Source organism: Colobus angolensis, unplaced genomic scaffold (assembly GCF_000951035.1).
Source record: "Colobus angolensis palliatus isolate OR3802 unplaced genomic scaffold, Cang.pa_1.0 Scaffold213, whole genome shotgun sequence".
Lineage (NCBI taxonomy): Eukaryota > Metazoa > Chordata > Mammalia > Primates > Cercopithecidae > Colobus > Colobus angolensis.
In genome coordinates, this window is record NW_012115300.1 from 3285056 (window position 1) to 3308771 (window position 23716).

Below are 23716 nucleotides of genomic sequence, written 5' to 3' on the forward strand. Positions count from 1 at the left end.
ATTCTGGCTTGCTGGCATTCCAGGTGCCACTAGGGTATGAAAACAAACAAATAAACAAACAAACCTCCTGAAGCTATTTCAGTGTCTGCCCAAATGGCCACTCAGTTTTGTGCTTGAAACCCAGGGCCCTGGTGGCGTAGGCACTGGAGGGAATCTCCTAGTCTGCAAGTTGCAAAGACTGTGGAAAAAGCATAGTATCTGGGCTGGGTTGCACCATTCCTCATGGCACAGTCCCTCAAGGCTTCCTTTGCCTAGGGGAGGGAGTTCCCTGACCCCTTGAACTTCCCAGATGAGGTGACACCCCAATCTGCTTCAGCTTGCCGTCCGTAGGCTGCACCTGCTGTCTAACCAGTCCCAATGAGATGAGCTGGGTACTTCAGTTGGAAATGCAGACATCACCCACCTTCTATGTTCATCTCGTCGGGAGCTGCAGACTGGAGCTGTTCATTTTTGGCCATCTTGCCAGCCACTGAGATAATATTTTTAATGTTAGCATTTCTTAATGGTGATCTAGAGACTTGACACAAAGGTTCAACTTCTTCCCCAGGAAACAGATCAATGGATAAGTCTCTAAGGATTAAAAGCAATTAACACCAAAAAACAAATGGCTGGAAAATGATCGTCTGATCCATCAGGTTTTTAAATGACTTCAGAAGCTTTTGTCAAGATTCCCAAGGCAAAGACCAGTTTACCATCAGAAAACCATATATCCATTTTTTTAACCATTAAAAGAATTTAACTTTTTTTGTTTTAATAGTAATAAATTATTAAATAAAACTCACATGACTAGATGCTTTACAATAGTTGCTCCCAGTTTAGACTTTTAGGTTGCTTTTATGGAATTAATACCAACAAGGTACATGGGTGTGTTCCTTTCACAGAGCTGCTGTTTGGAAAACTGAAAAAATTCACATTGTTTTTCCTTCTGATTCTAGAGTAATACTAAAGTATCTGCTTTTGTTAGTGTGTCCCTCAGTCAATCAGAAGGGAGAATATTTCAACCTCCTACGCTGAGGTTATATAGCCTCTAAGTGAGGGGCATGGTTAAACTGACCTCAAAATAAACAAAACTATAACAGGTTTTAAGAGAAAAAGGAAGTGGAATATGCTGTGTACCATTTCAGTCTAGAAACAAAAATAAGGAAGTGGGATGGCCCAGAAAAGAAATTCCCAAACATTTTTTGGCAATGCAACACCTTTTTGTTATTTGATTATGTGATAAGTTTTCTCCTGTCTCTACCAGCTCCTTTCTCATGTCCTAGGGGGGAAAAAGTATATAGTAAAATATATAATAAATTTGACATTTAGATTCAACCAAAACTATTTTGGTCTGAAAAACTGTATGAATTTTGAATAGTAATTGAAAATGCCTTTGGATGCTGTGAAGCCAAGACTAGAAATTAATATTCAATAATCAGAGATTTATGTTGGAAATATTTTTGAGCTGGTGTTTACTTCACTGAAAAAAAGTGAAATTGTATCTCCCTGTCTTTCTACCTGTTCTTCCCTTCCTTCCTTCCCAATTCTTAATGTAAATACCAATTCCTTCTTCAAATAAAAAACCAGGCTACAGTCATGTGAGAGTCTCTTAGTGGCCCATCCTTTGAGTAAGTGCTGGTTAAGTTTAAGGCCGTAGCACTTAAAGGGCAATATTAGTCCATTCTCACACTGCTATAAAGAAATACTTAAAACTGGGTGGTTTATAAAGAAAGGAGGTTTATTTGGTTCATAGTTCCTTAGGCTGTACAAGAAACATGACTGGGGGGGCCTCAGGAAACTTTCAATCATGGCAGAAGGTGAAGGGGAAACAAAAATATCTTACATGAGGAACAAGAGAAAGAGAGAGAAGGGGGAGGTGCCACACACTTTTAAACAGCCAGATCTCATGAGAACTTACTCGCTATCATGAGAACAGCAAGGGAGAAATCTGCCCCCATGATCGCATCACCTCCCACCAGACCCCTTCTCCAACATTGGGGATTATAATTCGACATGAAATTTGGGTGGAGACATGAGTCCAAACCATATCAGGCTGATGGGGTCAGTAAAGCACTTGGTAAATATACACAGTGGCTCAACATCTGTACTGCCCTTTAAATAATAGAAATACATACATGGCACATCCATATTCCTATATAAAGATTAAGCCATATCATCTGACAATTACAAAAACAGGGTAGATCTATTCTGAAGTGTACTGATGTCTTTTTGTGTCTACAAATATCTATTATTAACAAAAATTTTATATTTGTACATGAGGTCATTTATGCCCTAGAAGATTTCATAGCCACTGTGCTTAGAAAGAAAGAAAATATATATAAGGAGAGAAATAGCCACACAAAGTGAGATAGGATACTGACTCCTAACAGTGTGTGACACAGGAATTAGAGCTAGCACTAATAGCCAGGTTGTAATATTTACACATCATAGGTTCATGTACATGTGTGTGTGTATAAAATATACATATTTATTATATGTATGAATAAAATGTATGTATATTTTATATCTATGTATATATAATGTGTGTATATATATATATAACGTATTTTATGTCCATTCCATTTAGCAAGCTTTTATTAAGTGGCTAAGTTGAATGCTGTGTGTATCTCGAAGGCACCAAAGGAAGGAGGCCTGGTAGAGCTCTGGCCCCTGGTTAATCTCTCCCAGCACCTTCTGGATTCATACTAAAGGAACACACAGTCAAAGTATAAAAACAGTGTGTTTTGCTGTGCTATCATTGCTGAATAGAAGTTCATTTTCAGACAGGTCTCGGACCTAAACCACTTGTTTAGAAATTCTGTAGTTTGTATCCCTGGGCCCGAGATGCATGAAGATGAGGAAGACACGATCTTCAAGGAATTTGTTTTGAATTTTCCTGTCAACACACGCATGGGGATTTAGTTTGTTGCTCATAGGGAAAACATCATGTCAGGGGATAGTCTCTAAGAATTGTATACAATTTCTGTAGTGAGAACACATCACTGAGACTAAAAAAATAATAATAACTCAGCACAATGGGTCTCTCAGACACATGCATGTAGTCTCAGGAGCTCAGTTGTACATAAACTGCATGAAGACGCTAAGCCTCACCTTTTTACGCCTTGCGTCTCAGAACCAAAGTTATCAAGATTTCAAGGTTTATAATTAGATGAGAATGTCTCAATTTCTTGCTCTCAATAGGTACTGAGGTTGTTTGAATCATCCATTATTTGCCATTTAAGCTTCCTCACATAAAAAATCCACACAGCAGAATGCAGTTTTTCTTATTTCATGTAATCAATTGTCTGTGTCATCTCCAGAAATGAACAATTAATATTATCGAAGTCTCAGGCTCAGGTTTGTGTATTCTTAACTATATGCATATATCATATTCTCTAGTAAATATGCTTTCAAAAATATCATGAGTTGTCTGTCAAGAGTCTACTCAAAAAGATCGCTGAGCCTCCCTCTGATGCTCCTTAAGACTCACTTTATCCTAGACCAGCCGCGGCAGAGCTGCCACTCTTTACCCCTGTTCACTCCATCCCTAGAAAACTCATTTAACTTGCTAATTCAAAATCAATACTTGCAACCTAGACAGATACTATTATTGGCTTCAAAAAAGATTATTACATTTTTATCAATCCAAAATCTTTTGTACACCTGCTTAGTCTTCTGCCTTAAAATCTCTTTAAAAAACAAATGGGCCTAATTCTTCCCTTAGATCTACCTAAAGGCAGCACAGCACAAATTCCAGTTGCCACTGAAAAGGATTTAAATGGAGATGACCCTTTACTCAGTCTTTCTTTGTGGATTATACCACAGAAATCTTCCAGGGTCAAATTTAAAACACATTTGTTTTAGACTCTGCCAAGTTGGGTATTATTTTGCAATTTTAGTGCTTTTTTTATTTCTCTGTAGAAGTGCTTTTCTGTATTCACCCTTTTACTTCTTTCTGTCTATAATATCTATTTTCAGCAAAGACAGTGAAAAAGGATGGGAAATTCAAAGTGGCTCTGATCTTGTTTAAAAATATTATAGTTATTTCTATAAAAACTATTCAAAAGCTTTCAACATTATTACCCATCTTACCCCATTGTTATGGGCAAAATAATATTGTTTACGGAATTATTCAAACTATCCTAAGAAGTGAATCACATAATAGTGGTTGGAAGTATGTATCCCTATCTGTAGCAATTTTAATAGCTTTGTACTTGCTAACCTGGCGCTGCCCAAAATCTGTCATAGAGACAATGTAGCCCTCCTTTGAAGTTACATCATTTCTTCTCAAAGGATTAATAGTACTTTCATAATTTTTGTTTTATTAGATTCTTTATCTTAGCAGATCAGCAAATGTAAATTGCTCTTAAATGTAAAGGTTACTCCTTATAGCCTGGCCTGGTGAATATCAAAGCAGAGTCAAGTGAGTTGTGCTCCCAAACACATTTACCGGAAATGGAGGATGCCCAGGTGCTAGCAGCCTGAAAGTCCAAACTCTCTATCAGCATGGTAAAATTTGTTTCACGTCGAACCTCAATTCTCAGTCCTGGTTTAATTGAAGTCTATCAGATAGCACATTAGACGACTAATGGCCCATTCCTAAAATGAAGGCCTACCCAACAGTTTCATTTATAAAACTTCTTTAGGAATTCACTCAAAGGACACCTGATAGCTCTCATTAAGCAATGCTTAAAATTCTCTGAGGAACACCATTTCCTACCTGTACTTTAAATTAAAACCTTTAGGAACTCTATGATAGTGACCTCACATTGGGTGCTAACAGCGATCCGGCATCATGCTGAGAACTTCACAGACACTGTTTCAGTGGATCACTTCAGCTGCTGTGAGGTTGATATTATTTTCCCTATATTAAGTGTTTAGAAGTCTTATAGAAAGGTTCAGTAACTTGCTTATTTTCATATATTTCATCATGTTCACAAAGAGTTCATAAACTCTTCCTGGGAGTTTCCTCATTTGCATCATGGGAACAATAAAACTTACCTCATAAAACTTAAAATCTTGTTCTCATCAATCGGGAAGCAATCCAAAGATTGACACACAGTAAACTAGAAGTAAATGTGAAGAAATATTTTTTTCCAATGAGTTTATGGAAATTTATTCCAGTATATCAGTCTCCAAATTCAGCCGCAGGTTTTAAAAAGGATATGTGTTCCAGACTGCTCTTTCACAACTAGCCTAAAAATCACCTTCCAGATCACCTCATAACAGCATTTAGTGTACATCAGAGTCTCACTTAAAATATATTATCTCTGTTTGGTTTGAACTTGCACAGCTCATAGCAAAAGTGCTACATTATAAAGGCTTATGCTGGAGCAACTAAAAACACAAGAAGGAGAACAAAATTCTGCATAAAATCACTGCCTGAAAAGAATGAACGTCACGGGCAATGGGCTCTATACTCACCCTCATCATGGCCTTGTTTGTAACCAAAGGCAAGTCACTCCAACCTACGTGAGTCTCAATTTTATGAGACAGTGATTGACTAGAGGATGCTAGTCAAAGTTTTTTCAATTTCTCTAAGTAATTTTTGTTAGGTGATTGAAAGGAAACAGTAGCCAGGCCATCATAGAGGGGCATCAGTCAGCATGAGGGGTGAATGTTTTCAGTGTAGAAGTAAAGCACATGTCCCAGAAGACAAGTCCACATGAGTCTACAGACTTGGCAAAGCACCTCTAAGTGATGGGAAGGAATGCATTTTGGTTTTTTCATTTCTATTTATACACATAAGTAGTAACATCTTTAAGAGTAACACTTCAGAATTCTTATGAAGAATACATAAAAGACTATTTGTGATTTTGAAGATAATATTTGAAGAAAATGTACATTGTTGTCAGATTGTTTTAAATCAATGTTTAGCTATCTTTGGCAAAGGGAAAATTGTGAATAACATGGTATGCAGCTGTGTATGGAAAAACTAAAAATGGAACTGTAATTGGGTCTTAAATTGGAAACACAACTGAGTTTTGTTAACAATTTGAGAGTGATATTAACTTGTTTTATTCACTCCTTAATTGTGTATATATGTGTCAGAGAATTCAGCAGGGAGATGGAGAAAGAAAAAAGAGAAAGACAGAGAGAAACAGAAAAGTAGAAAGGGGAATTAAAAACAGGGGAAGGAGAGAGAAAATATATGACAACTAAACACAGATATCATAGTTCTTATGTGGACCTCTTTCTGTTTACAGTTAGACTGCTTCCTAGAAAGGGAAAAATCACTGGAGTCCTTTCAAATTCAACTAAAAAGACAACATCTTAAGAGAAACCTATGACTTCTTAGCTATATGAATAATCTAATAGTGCACTAGCCCTACCACAGCTTTCAATAATGGGCACAGAAATACAAAATCAATGAAAAGCATTACGAAGTCCTATGAGATAAATGACTATGAAAACTACACCCAACTATACAATCTAAGCACATGGAACAGATTTATTCTTATTACCTGAGTTCAGTAATGATTACTGAGTGGCCATAAATGTTTCCATTTAGACTATATCCAAATGCAAACAGGCCAGCTTCCCATGCCGATCCACAAGGATCTTCATAACTAGAGCTTGAACACAAGTCAATATCATGGTAGTGATCTAAGTAGTAGAACACATTCTCTAGGACAAGTTTATTTCATGACAAAAAAAATTCAAGTGTTGGTACTCTTGTGTTCCCTTTAAGTCACATACATTTAGAAAGGAAGAAATTAAGGAATGCATTGACCTTTGTCACAATTTTGGATATTATCACATTGGTCCCTAAACGGCTTCCAAGTCCTAAGGATTCAAGTTGACTCTTTTTTATTTCATTTTAAAATTACTGAATTAGTTTGCATCATAATGCAGGAGCTTGTGGTCAGTTCTTTAAATCTACCCAAATGATTCTGATTCAGTAGATGTGGGTTTGCACTCAGGAATATACAGTTTTAATGAGTGGGTACTCTAAAAGCTAGATTTCATAGACTGTACCCTTAGAAACAGCTAATGCTTCATTTCTCAGTTTCCTGCCAACTGTAAAATGTTTGGGCCTTGCAGAACAAAAAGTAGTAAAGGGAAGATAGAGTATAAGTGAGTAAAGATACAGAGGCAAACATGTTATAAAAATAAGTGAAAGACTCATTCATTCATCAATACATGCTGCCAAAATGCCAAGTGCAGTACACATATTGGGTGAAAATGAGATAAATGAGGGCTCCCACTTTGCTGGAGATGGTAACTTATAAGCAAACAATTTTGAGAGTAATTTAAGTGTGATAATGGAAACATGTTTTCATAGAAGAGGAGAGTTGAAAAGTCATCAACTCTGTTAGAAAAAAAGTCTTAAATCTAGATTAAAAGGGATCTAGATTAAGAGGAGGAAATAGAGAGAGGAATCAAAGCAACTCATACCACAGAAAGAGAGAGAAGAAAAGGAAAGTAGGAAGAAAGGCCATAAACTAGATAGACCCCCATGAGAAAGTGACAAACACTAAATTTTGTGCTAGGTCTATCAATTCAATACACCTACAAGGCTTAAATCTTTTTGTCTTTTTCATTCAATTTCTACCTGTCAAAATTTATATGATACTTAGTTATTTGGAAAATTGAATCTATATTTCATTTAGTTAAAGAAGCTAGATTACTATTGTATCTAGGTAACTAAATAATAATACTATTATCTTTTTTTTCTGTAGTTACCAGCTTCCAAATACTGAGGTTTACTATTCATTTGGAATTATTTGGAATCTGATAACTATTTTCATTTGTTGTTTTCTTCTTGAATGCTCCAAAACAAAACCTTTTAGACAGTTTTCAAACACTTGACAATCACTTCACGAAATTCCATTCTCTTATCCTGCAAATTAAACTTATAGCAAAACTGGACTCTGATATGTAGTCGAGGGGTCACGGGGCATGGTGTGATGTGTGTGGTATATGTATACCTTTTAGAAGACAATTTGATTGTTATACCTGTGCGTGGAAACAGTTTAACATTCTAAAGTTGTAAATGACATAAATCAAAATGCTGTTCCATTGGCCAACGGAATAGAATAGAGAACTCGGAAATAAGACCGCATACCTACAACCATCTGGTCTTTGACAAATTTGATAAAAACGAGAGATGGGGAAAGGATTCCCTATTTAATAAATGGTGCTGGGAAAACAGGCTAGCTATATGCAGAAAATTAAAACTAGAGTCCTTCCTTACACCTTATATAAAAATTAACTCAACATTTTGGGAGGCCAAGGCAGGTGTATCACCAGAGCTCAGGAGTTCAAGACCAGCCTGGCCAACATGGTGAAACCCTTTCTCTACTAAAACTACAAAAATTAGCCAGGTGTGGTGGTAAGTGCCTGTAATTCCTCCTACTCAAGAGGCTGAGGCAGGAGAATCACTTCAACCGAGGAGGTGGAAGTTGCAGTGAACCAAGATGCACCAATGCACTCCAGCCTGGGCAACACAGCAAGACTCTGTCTCAAAAAATGTTTCTTAATTAAATCAAGATGGATATAAGACTTAAACATAAAACCCAACACTATAAAAACCTTAGAAGAAAATCTAACCAATACCACTCAGGACATAGGTACAGACAAAGATTTCATGATGAAAACGGCAAAAGCAATTGCAACAAAAGCAAAAATTGACAAATGGGATCTAAGCTAAAGAGCTTCTGCACAGCAAAAGAAACTATCATCAGAGTGAACAAGCAACTTACAGAACGGGAGAAGAATTTTGCAATCTATCCATCTGACAAAGGACTAATATCCAGAATCTACAAGAAACTTAAATTTACAAGAAAAAAACAAGCAACCCCACTAAAAGTGGGCAAAGGACAGGAACAGGCACTTTCAAAAAAGACATTCATGTGGCCAACAAACATATGAGAAAAAGCTCAACATCACTGATCATTAGAGAAATGCAAATCAAAACCACAATGAGATACCATCTCATACCAGTCAGAATGGCTATTATTAAAAAGTCAAGAAACAACAAATGTTGGCAAGGTTGTAGAGAAAAAGGAACACTTTTATACTGTTGATGGGAAAGTAAATTGATTCAATCATTGAGTAAGACAATGTGGCAATTCCTCAAAGATCTAGAAGTGGAAGTACCATTTTACCCAGTAGATACCCAAAGGAAAATAAATCATTCTGTTATAAAGATACATGTGCACGTATGTTCCTTGCAGCACTATTCCTACGAGGTAAGACACGGAATCAACTCAAATGCCCATCAATGACAGACTGGATGAAGAAAATGTGGCACACATACACCATGGAATACTATGCATCCATAAAGGAACAGGATTATGTCTTTTGCAGGGACATAGACGGAGCTAAAAGCTGTTATCCTCAGCATTAGTAATGGAGGAACAGAAAACCAAAGACCACATGTACTCACTTACAAGTGGGAGTTAAACAATGAGAACATATGGCTGTATTGAGGGGAGCAACAGACGCTGGGGCCTGTCTGGGGAGCAAGGGGAGGAAGAGCATCAGGGAGAATAGCTAATGGATGCTGGGCTTAATACTTAGATGATAGGTTGATATGTGCAGTAAACCACCATGGCACACGTTTACCTATGTAACAAACCTGCACATCCTGCACATGTACCCTGGAACTTAAAATAAAAGTTGAAAATAAGTAAAAAACAAAAATGCTGTTAATTTGCTAAAGGTTTTCCTTTTGGCATTATTGTTTTTACATGGTTCAAAAAAAAAAAAAAGGTTCAGTTCTATTAACCAAGTGTAGGAAAAGCATCTTATAAGAAAAGCAAGGGCCGGGCGCGGTGGCTCAAGCCTGTAATCCCAGCACTTTGGGAGGCTGAGATGGGCGGATCACGAGGTCAGGAGATCGAGACCATCCTGGCTAACACGGTGAAACCCTGTCTCTACTAAAAAATACAAAAAACTAGCCGGGCGAGGTGGCGGGCTCCCATAGTCCCAGCTACTCGGGAGGCAGAGGCAGGAGAATCGCGTAAACCCAGGAGGCGGAGCTTGCAGTGAGCTGAGATCCGGCCACTGCACTTCAGCCTGGGCAACAGAGCGAGACTCCGTCTCAAAAAAAAGAAAAGCAAGAAAGTAAATCTTTCTTTTTTAATTTTTTATTTGTAAAATAGTTTTTATTTACTTTCCTTACATAGAATTCATGTATATGTATATATAGTTCATATATATGTATTTTATATAAATGAATAACTGTGATAATATGCATGCTTAATTTTAAATGAGCAATTTTTTTTGTCTTTTGGATTCCCTGTCCCATTTTCCTCTTCCTTACTATAGCAACACATTCCATTATCTCCATTATTTGATAACCTGTATCAAAGCCTAGTGTCTTTCTCCATAGCCATAGAATATTTTATAGACATATACCTACACTCATAGACAAGCACACACATATATCTGATTTTTAAAATTGTTTATCATATTGTGTCAGACAGACTTTAATGTGTTCCCCATAATTCTCACCTTCTGATATTCTCACCCTTGTATAATTCCCTCACCTTGAGTAGGAGGGAGATCAACTTGTTTCTAATAAATCAAGTATAGGAAAGGTGATTGAGTATACATGATTACGTGTATGTGATTATGTCACATAAGATTACAGTGCCTGTCTTGAGGAATGGCTTTCTCCCTCTTACTGCTTTGAGGATGCCAGTGGTCAGGTTAGGAAAGCCCACATGGCCCGAACTGGGGGCAACCTGCAGCTGACAGCCTGCAAGAAACTCACACTCTCAGTCCAACAACCTACAAGAACTGAGTGCTGCCAGCAGTCATGTGAATTGAGAAGGGGATCCTTCCCCAGACAAGCCACAGCTAACACCCTGATTACACAGTCTTGTGAGAGGTTCCACTTAAGCCCTAACTTCTGACTCACAGAAACTGTGAAATAATAAAATTGTGATGTTTTAAGCTGCTAAATTTGTGATAAAATTGTTATTATGCAGCAACAGACAACTAATGTATATAGAAAGTAAGAGTATATCAATAACAGTAAAAGATAACACTGCCTCAGTTTTGCCTGAGGCGTGATGACTTGTTCATATAAAGAGAATAAACCAAGTAGAGGATTGAAAAGCAAATTTCAGGCCATCTTCCAAGCAGGGTACAAAAGGGTGGAGATTGAAGAGCCCAGAGTTGAAGACTGAAGATTTCACTGGAGAGAGCTACCAATTAGCTGAGAATGCCAACTGCTACTCCCATGGGAGACTGGATGGAAGGGCTTGATCTCAAGCCTAGTGAGTGGGATTTCAGAGAAACCAGTGGCAGAGCTTGAGATGTGAGCCCAGTGCTGATAGGGACAAAAGGTGAGAGAGCTGCTGAAGGAGACTGGGTCAGCAGAATAGAGAGCTATGATTGGAAATACACCATGGTCTGTCATCAGAGGGCCAAGGGTGTATCTTTCCCATGAACAAGACATGAACTACAGAAGAGAGGGCTGGTGTGGCACTGTTGTGGATCCTGCCCAAGAGGGCTTTTGGGAGTGGTGAAGAGGCTTCAGCAGAGGGACACTGAAGTGGACACCCAGATGCCCAGGGGACTAGAAAGAAATTGGAAAATAACAGACCAAGAGTTGTATGAGCTCAAATCAAGTGAACTGCAAGGAGACATACTCAGTGATAGGAAGTTCTCTAAAGAATCCACAAACCATTCATTAGAAATAGAGTCAGCTTTAAACATTTGCCAAGCCTGGAAAGTACCAAGTCAGGACAACTTAGTCACACAAGATCTTTCCTAATCCTTTACATACCTCTCCTCCTCTCTTCCTCTACTACCAGTCTTTGATGCTGGAGGAGTTAGAAACCAAACCTAACCAGTCGTGGCCAAAAGGACAGAAACATAGCCAGGGAGAGAGCCTTTTCTTCAGCACCAGACCAGAGCTAGGGAGACTAAAAGCTTTAACTTTGAACGAAGTCTTTAATTATCATATCGACTGGACACATTAATTACTAAACTGGATCTTTTGTAAGCTCAAATGACTGAAAGACATTTTATTTTCTAACAATGAGCAGAAATTGTGAGTTTGCCCTAGATTTTGCACAGTGGCCGGAGAACTTCTAGAGCTCTACTAAATCTGTAAGAGCAGTTATGGGTAGAAAATGCTGTTTATAATTGCAACCTATAAATTCATTTTCAATGTTATTCTGCTCCCTTTTCGCTCAACTAAAACTTCACGGAGGTTCTCACAAGTCATTTCACATACCTCCAATCCATTTATTCATAATGGTTCAAGTGCATGATAAATCAATTTGACCTGTTGATAGGCACACTCTTTTCCTCCATCCAGTTTTATTTGCTACTTTACTCCTATGAAGAACAATTTTTATATTAAACATGCAGCAATTAATACTCACGTATATATATATTTTTAAATACTGATGCTATTTATTTCTATGAGGTATTTCCAGTGATAAAATTTGTTGGTTGAACGATATCTATACATACATATATCCATAAAGGCAGAAACACTTCACATTTCTTCCAGTAGTGAACAAGTGATTTTTTACCATGTCTCAACCAGCAGTGTAGGTTAGAGATATTTTCCATTTTTGCCAGTCTAATGGGTACAAAATGATATTCACTAATGCAATGATTTCTATTTCTTTGAAGAGAGACAAATTTGAAATTTCATTTTATATAACACCAACTCTTAGATTAAGAGTGTTTTTAAAAAGGTACACTAAAATGTTTACCTAGGCTTAATAAATCTTAGAACAAAAGAAGTTTGATTGACTTACCAGGGTCACACAGTTCCTTACTGGCAAACCAAAATAGCATTGCAACTGTGGTCTTTTGTCTTTCAAGGCAATTCTCCTTAAATTATAAAGCCATTCCTTAGCAGGAAAATACTTGATTAATGAATAAAAAAGAGGTATAATTAATAATTGCAAGTGTTTCAAGAAGGTAGATAAAGAGCACTATGAGCTGAAATAAGCGGAGAATAGAAAGAGTGAATATTTGGAAGGAGTTAAAAAAAAGTTATTTGAGGGATAATAAGTTAATAAGTATGATGTAAAGTTTCTCTAATGGAAATGGCAAAGATAACATCGTGAAGATAAGTTTAAAACAGATCTTACTTTCAATGTCAGGTTAAGATAGTTGCACTTGTTGCTATAAATGAAGATGAAGCATTTTGAATAGGAGCATAGAAAAATCAGCAGTGTTGTAGAATAAATGATATGGAATATGTATATAGAACAGTTTTTAAATTACATATTTAAACAATGTATTCTTTCTTCATAAAAAGTTATTTTTTTAGTTTCTGATATTTAAGTGTCATCATGCAAACATACATACACAAATACATATTCTCTACATCTTTCAAAATAATTATTTGACTACATTATTTTTCCATAAAGATGCTGGATATGTTACCTCTTAAAAGGCTAATCAAGCTGTTTTTATAATTATATTTTTCTTCTAACATTATTCCCAAGATATGATACAGAACATAGATAATTCTATATTACCTAGATTCAAAACCTTCTTAAAATAGTGAAAGAAAAGTAAAAGAAATAAGAAGTCAGACATGAAAACTAAAGACTGAGGAGTTTATAAGATTGTGTTAGGAAGCATGGAGTGAGTCTGCTGTAGAATGAGACATCCGAGTATATTCGACTGATGAAACACAAATAAAAATGAGCTCTGTTTCAATGGAGTGTACTCATCATAAGGAATTTTTATCCCTTAGAGATACTTGTGAAACTAATCTCAGGAAATGATTAGAATTCATGCATGAGAAATTTATAATTTAATTGCAAATTCATACTTAATACGTGCCAAAGATTTTGGTATATGCTAGATAATCAAGCTTATGAAACATGATCTCTTATTCAATTTTCTGTTGCTATAACAGAGCACCACATATTGAGTAATTTATTTAAAAATGAGATGTATTGGCTCATGGTTCTGGAGGCTGAGAAGTCCAAGATCAAGGGGCCACCCCTGGTGAGGTCAAAACATTATGGAAGGTCTCACGCAGAGAATACACACACAATAAAGAAAATTGGGCTGAATTCATTTTTTACCAGGAGCCTACTCCCAAGATAACGGCATTAGTCCATTCATGAGGGCTCTACCCTCATGACCTAATCACATTTTAAGGGTCTTATCTCTTAACACTATAAAGATAGCAATTAAATTTCGACAAGAGTTTTGGAGGAGACATTTAAACCACAGTGCATGGTCTTCACTTATAGATGTGTTAAAATTTATAAGATAAATAGATGTTTAAGTACACTACTTATTATTAGCAGCACTTACTGTTAAAACATCACCCTTGTCATTGTCAAAGATAAAATATTGAATAGATGAGAGTCTCTCAAAATGATTGTTTTTTTTCCTATTTTATTAGACTGAGCAATGTCAATGTCAATGTCTTTCCCATTATGACATTTTAAAAATGTAATTTATGTTTTCAAAAAAGGAATGCTTTCTTTCTTCCTTCTGTAAACTTGAATGATAGTTATTATCTGTACTGCTTATTTAATGCTGATTACCTGATGCCTTTCGTTCAGTCATTTAACAAATATTTGGAGCATTTATTATGACCCAGGCACTATGCTGAGCACCTTTGTATATTTCTGGTTATATTTTTATGACTATAAATTGATAGCAATATCCAACCCTTAACTAAAATTTAAACTCTGCCAGATGAAAGAAAAAATATATCTGTATTACCCACTTGTACTATGATTTATTGTATCTAACACCCACATATATGTGCTCTTTAAGTGTAGTATATGTCTGGCATCAAGCTGCTGTGATTCAAATTCTGGGTCCACAACTCACTAGCTATGTGATTTTGAGCAAGTTATTTGACCTGAGCCTAATTTTGTAGTCTGCCAAATTAGAATAATAAAGTATATATCTCTTATAGGTTTATAATGACTGATGATACATGGCGTAGTGTTCAGTGCATAATTGGTGTTTAATCAATGTCAGTTATAGGTAGTAAAGTAGGAAGATATTTTTAAAGTTTTTAATCTAACGTGGACCCTTACATTCAGAATACACTAGAAATGAAGGTATCCTTGATAAACTCAGTGATCAACAGAAATGCTAGGAAAAAATGGGCAGGTCATGGGGCCTTTTGGGAACTTATTTTCTTATCTGTAAAGATTTATAAGGTACATGAAATTTTTTCTTAAATCTATTCAAATATTACTTTTATAAAGTTTTTTACTGAAGCAGAGTACCCACAGAGTACTGCGGCCTCTAGTCATGAAACATAGTATCAATCTGACATACAGAGTGCAAAAGTTACATGATGATTTAGGTGCCTGTTTCCTTTGAGCACCCACTGCCCATCTCATTAAGGTGACGAGGCATGGTTAAATAAAACTTATGAAAGAATGAGATACACCAAAAATAAGCTATAATTTATTACTGAAGGCAAAATATTGAATTACTGTAAAAGAGATAGGTTACCCTCTCACAAACAATGAGGTGTTATTCATTCAAGACACACTTGTTAACACAATGCTTTCATCATAGCGATTCAGGAAAAAGTAACTGCCAAATATTTTCTCGAATGCTTTAAGAAAATAAAAACAAACTCTTTGGAGGGCAGATGTTGGCTGGTTGGTGCCTGTTCTTCTCTGTTTTCCCTTCGTCTCTGGCCATAAATCACATAGAGCCCAATCTTTAACTTTACAAGTGTTTGTCTTTTAACATTTTACTATGAAGAAAAAATGAAATTTCTTAAACCCCTGTAGTCTGTAGGAGTCTTTTTCCTAATAAAATGCATTTGAGTCATTTGTGCAAAATACACCTCAGTGTCCTCACAAATAGTAAAGGACAGTAACAGTGTTACCTGGATCTCATTTCCACTGCTCTTCCTAGCTTAATTGCAACAAATTCCATCATCCTTTCCAATTTGATTGTCTCTATCAAATATTTTTGAATCTGAATCTATGCCTTGGAGGGAAACTTTGCTTCATGGTCTCAATATAATTATCAGCAGCCATCTATGAAGCACAGCATGTATTGTATAAATATTTGGACTGATCGTCTATTGTGCCAGGAACTTTAAAAATGGTATTGCTTCACACATGATTTGCCCTCTAAAAATATCGACAGACACTATTAACTTGACAAGAGAGGAAAAGAAAAAGAAATAAGTAGATGCGGATGAGTAAAAGGGAGTGGTACTCAGTGCTTAAAAGGCAATTTTGGACCATCACTATTTACAGGAAAATAGAAAGGGTCAGAAGCAATGGAAATCTCATAATTCAATGTTCAAAGAAATAAAGCAACAGGACAGAAAAGCACTGTGATGATTCATCTTCTCTAGACATTTTTGGTTCCCTTTCTTCAAAGCTTATTGAGAGTAAAAGAAGTAATTTCAGTAAGAATAAATGAAATGAAGCATATTAGTTTAACTTTTCCATTGGCAATCCATTAAAAAGATACAAATTAGGAGTGAGACCTTGAATGAGCTGCTTTACTTTCTTCGCTCCAGTTTTCTTAACTGCAGGATGAGTGTATTGACTAGATGGTGGTCATTATCTATGCCAGCTCTAATTTCTATGATTTGTAAATGCATGGCTGATTTGGCTGTCATGAGAATTTAGTCATCCAAACAACAGATTAAATTAGCTATAGCAATTTCCTAAATCTGTGAAGCTATTATGTTGACATTTTTCTATTTTTTTCTTTTTCAATTTGAGAGCAGGTACTGTTTATTAACTGACCAGCTTAGAAAAATAATCAAGGTAGACACCTTAGCTCATTCTTCTAATAAGCCTGTTGATCTGGTCTTCCCTGTTGCCAGCATCTCCACCTTCTACAAAATAGGTGGTCTTTTTCTTCATTCTATCTCGTGGAGAAGATAATTTGAAAGACCACAAGAAGTTATTTGCCTCTTTGAAGCATTTCCAACAGTATAGATCTCATGAATCAGATCCTCCATGCAGATGATGCCATCTTTACCAAGAGATCGAGCAATCAAAGCATTATCTGTCAAAGCAATTAGCTTCTTGTTGATTTTGCCATAACCACACTTGTAGATTAGCTCATTTACTGACTTCAGATTGGGGTACCCCCAGGCAATATATGGCTCTACAATCCCCAGCATGTTAATCGAAGCCTTGTTGAGCTTCACAAAGGTTCTATTGAAGATCTGATGAAGGCGAAGAAGCTGCAATACCTTTCGGACCTTTGGGCTCACGCCATTGATACCTCTGGTTCTGGACAAACGCCAATTTGGGTTCAGCAGATACATAGAAGTTGCCAGCTTTTCTTGCCATCCTTGCCATTCGAATTTCAGTTCTGTAAAACTGCCTATATTCCTTGTGATAGTGCTTTGCTTTTTCATAGATAAGCTTCCTCCTAGGCTTTCGAAGCATCTTTTGGGCAAACTTCTTTCTCAGGTGCTTGATCTTCAGCTCTGCAAAATTCCTTCGCTTTTTCTTAAGGGTTTCTGGCAGAGCAGGAACCTTCTTCTGCTTCTCTTCTACACTCTCCATGGTTCCAGTCGTAAAAAGAGCGACTTTTTTCTTAAACTGATTTGACTTTTCTATTAGTTGAAGATAATGTACGTGTAAAAAAGGGGAAACTGGTTTAGCTTCAGAGACCTGGGTTAAAACAATTCCTAAAAGAACCAATCAATAATAAATGATATGAATACATGATAGAGTGAGATTCAGTGTTTGAAATATAACTTTGAAGACATCAGTGTTTACATGAAAGAGAATTTGTCATAAGCAAAAGGGGATACATGATTATAAAAATCAACTTTTTCTTTTTATCAAAACAAATTTCAAATAGCATCAACCAAAACTGTATATCTGAGAGTGAAAGGAAAGAAACCAGGGGAATTAATCAGAAAATCAGAACATAGTATAAATTCAAAAATGTGAATGAATATTAGGTTTATCTACTATTATGATGAAATAGGTTTGGGAGGATGAGAGTGGAGGATCCCTTGAGACCAGGAGTTCAAGACCAGTCTGAGTAAGTTGGTAAGATATTGTCTCTACAAAAAATAAAAATATTAGCTAGGTGTGGTAACATACGCCTGTGGTCTCAGCTACTCGAGATGCTGAGGCAGGAGGATTCCTTGAGCCCAGGAATTGGAGGAAGCAGTGAGCTATGATAACCTCGCTGCATTCTAGTCTGGGCAACAAGGCAAGACCCTGTCTCAATTAAAAAGGAAGAAGAAAAGAAAGAAAAGAAGGAAAGAAGAGAAAGAAAATAAAGAGAAAAAGAGAAGAAACAGATAAAGAAAGAAAAAAAGAAAGAAAGAAAGAAAAAAAAAAAAAGAAAGAAAGAAAGAAAGAAAGGCGAAAGAGAGAGAGAGAGAGAGAAAGAAGAAAGAAAGAAAAGAAAAGAAAAGAAGAAAGAAAGGTTTTTATTCTCGGCCTGAGCATGTCCCTATGCAAAAATAGAATTCTTGAGGTTTTCATAGATGCTTCTTCATCCTTAATGCTTCCCCACTCTCATGACTCATCAGCAATCAATAAATTAATAAGAAATACATTTTTCAGCCGGGCACGGGTGGCTCACGCCTGTAATTCCAGCACTCTGGGAGGCCGAGGAGGGTAAATCACAGGGTCAGGAGATCAAGACCATCCTGGCTAACACAGTGAAACCCAGTCTCTACTAAAAATACAAAAAAATTAGCCGGAAGTGGTGGTGGGCGCCTGTAGTCCCAGCTACTCGGGAGGCTGAGGCAGGAGGATGGTGTGAACCCAGGAGGCAGAGCTTTCAGTGAGCTGAGATCCGGCCACTGCACTCCAGCCTGGGTGACAGAGCGAGACTCCGACTCAAGAAAAAAAAAAAAAGAAAGAAAGAAAGAAAGAAAAGGAATACATTTTTCATTTCTAATACCCACTGCTACCTCTCCTCCAATGAAGGCCTCTTTGAGGAAGCTCCATTGCCTCAGCCTCAGACTGCTTATCTTCTACTCTATAAAGAAATATCTACATAACTTCAGTCCCAAAACCCTACCTAGGAAAACTGAACAAGTGGAAATGGTTGACTTAAATTCATGCTTATTGACTTTTTTTACAATTCAAACATAGAATGGGGTTGTAGATGATACAAGTATCAAAATTTGATTTGGTTAGGTTGAACTGTGGTTTACCCACCAACAAACAAGACACAGACCCTGACCAAGGAGCTCACAGTCTATGACATTTATGGAGACAAACTATAAATATATAAAACGTTTTAAAAGTAGTCATCCAAATGTAATAAATGGATACTTAATAACTACACACACCCCACACCCAGACACACACACACACACACACACACACACACACACACACACACACAGAGTTATTTATCTCATTGCTTTTTGTGTTATTTATCAAGAAATATTGCCATCAGCTAACAAGTTGGAAAAAAAATAACTCACAAATTTGACACAAAATTTAAAGCAGCTCATAGGTTATAATCAAGGGTCTGACTTTAAAACCTTTCAAGCCAAATTCATCCCTCATTAAAGGAAAAAGTTTGAAATGTTTGCTATCAAATATTGACTTAATTGCTATCAATATCAGAAATATTGATATTTGAATTCTCATAAACGTGGGCTGAAAGCATTATCAAAATCATGTCTGAACAAGTTGTAATCATAATATAGGCTAGTTTTTAAGACTGAAAAAATAAAGTAGGGATATTCTCTTCACAATTAATGCCAGAAGTTCTTTTTACTAGTAATCTTTCTGATACTTATAAAGAGCAGTGAAAATCAAACTTGATAGGCAGTAGAGTTCCTACAACAGAGTTGGGCCTAAGTTAGGCACTCAATAATTTTGTGTTGATAAATAAATGTTCAAGTAAATGAACTTAATGAAAGAACACTAAGCAAAGATTCATAAGTCTCAGTTCTACTGAGAATCCACATCATCTCTTGGAGATTTTATTTCTCCACGTGTAAAATAAGAATTATTATACTTGTGTATCTCCCAAGGCTACTATAAAAATCAGAAAAAATATTAGATGAGAAAGCATGTTAGAACTAAGAGGAGATATAAATGAATCCTTTTGAGGCTAATAGAAAAAAGCCACATTTCTGACCACTCACAAAGAGTCAAGAGTAACTTTACTTAGTTGAAATATCAAGAAGTCCAGATGAAACTGGTGCTTGTAGAATTGAATGAATACACCTCTGGAATGTAAGCTTCACATTGATCTTTACTATAAACTGGACAAGGAGGTGACAACAGCTCCTTTATTTCTTAGATTTATTGCACTAACATAAACAGGATTGTTTCCTACATCTGGGAAAGAAGAGATTCTGCAAGAAATACATTTTGACCAAATAGTGGAATGGTCCTTGGTGTTTTTATCCAAACAAACAAAAAACCCAAAGCAATTGTGAAAGGAAACCAAAGAAAATAGCTCCTCTATTATCTTTATTTTAGGTCAAGCTATTTAGAAGCAAGTTCCTGCATTTTGGCTCAGGCCTAATGCTTTTACTCACTGAGCTTACCAGAATGGGAAAAGCTGGGGTTTGCATTCTAAATATCCACATTTGCTTTTCCTTTATATGACAAATGAAGGATCCTGACCTAGATCATAATTGCATAGTAAAAAGGATGGACTTGAGCTTGATTAATAAAATAGGTTGATATCAGTATAGAGACTAATACAACTACATTTATTTTAACTTTTCCAAATGTTGGAGATTCTTAAGGGAAAACTTTCAATATCTGTTATTTTATATTGATATTTTTTTCTGGAACAAACAGAATGGGAGTATTAATAAGCTGTCTACAGAGAAGGATCCCCAAGTACAAGGAACTCGGATTTTTTCTGTAGAGTTATATGTATCCTTTCATTTGGCAGAAGAAATTAAACCCAAGGCCTGACTCACCAATTCCTGTATTAACCAGGATTACTATAAAATTCTGTTTCCTTTGAGATCCCCACAAATTCAGCACTGATCACTTGTAGTCATGCTATACCTCAGCTCTCCTCACTATACTATGTATAATCAAAACAGCACCTGACAGGCATATGCACAATCATAGTAATTATTATTGAATGAGTAAATGAGTTTAAAAATTAATCTTAAATATTCTAAAATCTTTTTTTTCCCCATTTGCATTTAGACTGGGGTAAATCTAACTTTTCTTTGTTACTTTTGTGGATTCTTTTTCTCGTACTACTTATCTTCATATATCTTGCATCTTGGGTTTGGAAGTATATTTAACACAGGAGGTTCTTTGTCATTCTTGTTTCTGTCTTTGCATTTCTCTTCATTATGTCTATAAGTAGTTTTAAAATTATGCTTCCAAAGCTCAAAAAGCTTTCATTGTATCTATAAATATATCTTAGATTACTTTCTTCTTTTCTAATTTACTACTGCTAACACATAAGAAACCAAATGATTTTCATATACGGGTATTGTATCTGATCACAGCATTGAAATTTATTTAAGTTTTAAAAGTTTTGTGATTAAAATCTTAGGTTTATTCATGTAAATTATCATATTTCAATAGTTTATTCTTTCTTTTCTAATTTTTATTCTTCCCATTTTTATAATTATTATATTGCTGAATCTCTCCGGTACAGTATAATGTTGAACAGTCAAAATGATTTGTCTTCCTAACTTTAATGGGAATGTTGCAATATCATATGTACTGTTTGTTGTTCCATTATTGATAATGACCCTTAATCAGGTTTAGGATTTATCTTATGTTCTTAGGTTTCTGGCTTATTTTTTTAATGACTGATTTCTGAATTTCATTAAATGTGTCTACATCTGTCTGGATAATATTCTTTTTTAACTTAATCGGTGTTCCAATACATTGCATTGGTATTTTTTTTTTAATTTTTGTAAACCTATTTCCTCATGAAGTATTATTACTGTTATTATTGTCATTTAATACATAACTGAAATAATTCAAAAATTATTTCTTTAGGATTTTACATCTATATTCGTAACTGAGTGGGTCTACAATTTTAATTTCCTGGATTCTCTTTTACAAGTTTTGGTATCAAATTTAAAATAGTGTTAGTGAAAAAATTAGAAAGCTTTCCCTTTTCTCCTCTACTCTCTGAAACTTGCCCTGGCTAGAGTGCAGTGGCACTATCAAGGCTTACTACACCCTGGACCTCCCAGGCTCAAGTGATCCTCCCACCTCAGTCTCCCAGGTCGCTGGGACCACAGGCATGCATCACCATGCCTGGCTAATTTTTCTATTTTTTTGTAGAGACCAGGTTTCACCATGTTGCCCAGGCTGGGAGTCTCTATTCTTTACATGTCCTTGAGTTATTGATGTATAGTTAATTTGTTATCAAGTTTTCTTTTTATATCCTTTTTTCATTTCTGATATTTTGATCACACAAAGTTGAGATGAGAAATTTGTTTTATCACAGCTTTGGACATATTTATCTCCCTTCATCATTCCCTAATCAATTAGTATGGATTTCTCTTTCTCTGTAAAATAACTACTTGCAGATTATCAATAAAGTTTTCCAATAGTCTCAGGAATATTGCATGCCTATAAATTCCATGTTTAATGAATACCACTTTTAACCCTGCTGTAAGAATTCTTGTAGGTAGTCTTACTATGTTACCTCAAACTCCTGGGCCTAAGTGGTCTGCCTCTGCTGGCCTCAGCCTCCTACAGTGCTGGGATTACAGGTGTGAACCACTGATCCCAGCATATTCTTTGTTAAATCTTTTGTTAAATATAGTGAACCTTAAGTTTCTCTTCAAAGAATCAGTATGTCAGTATGTTTAACTCTCTTATTCTTCAATTATCCATTTTAATGTTTAACTTCCTGGTTCTCTTCAGCTCCTCACTTCTAGTTTCAGTAAACAACTTTCCCGCCAGTCCTAATCAGTAGTTCACATCTGTTCCCCTAGTCACCTGCTCCTTCCTGACTCATCCCAGTCACCTGCTTTGACCTGAGTCACCCTTGGTTACCTGCTCTGACCTAAATCACCTTTAGTTACCTGTTCCTAACCATCCTTCCCACCAAACCACTCATCCCACCACTCTGGCTCATACCCCTGCCCTCTTTAAAATAGCCAATCAGAATTAACTTAGACTGTGCAGTCCAACCCCAGCCAATAGGGGAATGACACAGCAGTAGGGGCTACCTGGGTCAGGAATAAGAACTCCTGTCCCTCCCCTGTCCAGGATCTTGCCATTGTTTCATCTGTGAGGGGCACCCTTTCTGCAGAAAGTAAAAATTGCCTTGCTGAGAAAATTAAATTTATGTTTGAGTGCTATTTCTTTAAGGCACTGTGGAGCAAGCATTTTGCATTTCTAACATTTTGAAACCACCTGCCAGCATCACACTGCAACAATGAAACACTGTAACAACACAACATTAAATATTAAAATGTCTCAACATTAAAGACAAAGCAAGATAACCACTATTACTATTATGGTAACCATGATATTCCTTCATAACTTCACTCAGAGAAATCAAAATATCTGAAATATATTAGAAGAAAACTGAGTACCTCTTCTGTGAGCTATAAAAGACATACATAAACGAAAAAATATTTTCTGTCTGTTGAAAGAAAAGCTTAATGTAGTTTAATATATTTGTATATAATATAGTAATATATAAACTGATATGTAATATATTATATAGTTTATATGTTTAATATATTTATATGTAACATTAATTTATATATTAATATACACATTTCACCACAAAATTGATCTAAATATAAAATAATTCCAATAAAAATACTAATTTTTTTTTTTTTTGAGATGGAGTCTTACTCTGTCACCCAGGCTGGAGTGCAATGGCATGATCTCGGCTC

At 36.0% G+C, this 23716-nt stretch overlaps 1 pseudogene; it reads right to left on the reverse strand.

The window, feature by feature from the left end:
• Positions 1 to 16697: 16697 nt before the first annotated feature.
• Positions 16698 to 17441, reverse strand: LOC105512497 (annotated as a pseudogene).
• Positions 17442 to 23716: the final 6275 nt, after the last annotated feature.